Raw genomic sequence first — 1,122 nt, 5'->3', positions numbered from 1 at the left:
CGGAAAGAGAGCAGAGGATGTCATTACCAGAGATCACCACAAGAGGGAGACAGAGGGACAGGAATGGTCCTAACAAACCATGACAAAAACTGTTTTTTTCTTTAATACAATTTTCATTTGATTGTAAACATGTCTGATCTAAAAAAAAAAACAAAAAAAAAACAAGATAATTCTAATTAATTTCACTGTAAACATGTTGCAGTAATTGGACCAAAAAGGGGTGAAAAGTTAGAATATTGAGCTGGAGATAATTTAACAGTTGTCATGGTCGCAGAATGGCCTGCTTTATTATTTTAGATTAATCAATTCTTTGTATCATTTACATTTTTAACAGGAGACACATATTTTAACATTTTAATATTTTGACAAATATGAGTTTCTTTTCCATCCATAAATTTTCTTAACCCGTTTTTATCCCTTACGGGGTCACGGGGTCGCCGTAGCCTTCACCTAAAAGAAGCCGGGTAAACTCTGAACAAGTTTCCTGTCCGTTGGAGGAACACAATCACACACTCACTTTCACACAAGGGAACAATTTAGAGTGGTACTCCTTTTCCTTTGCTAACATATTAAGTTAAAGCTGATAATTTTGTTAGTAATAATTTTTATTAAAACTACATAAAAAATTGTACTGAATCTTAAATTTTAATAGGTTTCATTTTTTGACAGAAATTTCCAAAACCTATCTTCCTCTATCATTACAACATTGAAAATAAATCATTTTAACCATTTTTTTCAATGTTTACCATTCTCAAATTTGACTAATTAAATTATTAAATGGCCTCTGTTTTGTTAATTGTGGCCATTTGTGGCCAAGTCTGTTTTTTTAAAATAATTTATACTCTGAAAGATGGCGCCATCTAGATGTTGTACTGTGACTAAAGAAGAAAAAATGATTTATCATAAAGATTAGAATGAAAAACATATCCATAATAGATGCAGATCACATGTTAACACAGACAAATATAATGGATATCTGCAGCTCAAAAAGGCAAAAGAAAGAAAAAGTTGCAAGAAATGAAAAAATTAAATCCTCCAAAAGAAAAGAACTGTAGCATAGCAGCTAACTGATGTAAAAAACACAACTTTAGTCACAATTAAACAACATTTAAAAGTAACATT

The sequence above is a fragment of the Oryzias melastigma genome, linkage group LG11, assembly GCF_002922805.2.
Source record: "Oryzias melastigma strain HK-1 linkage group LG11, ASM292280v2, whole genome shotgun sequence".
NCBI lineage: Eukaryota > Metazoa > Chordata > Actinopteri > Beloniformes > Adrianichthyidae > Oryzias > Oryzias melastigma.
The sequence above is the reverse complement of the archived record's forward strand: the minus strand, read 5'-3'. Positions refer to the sequence as shown.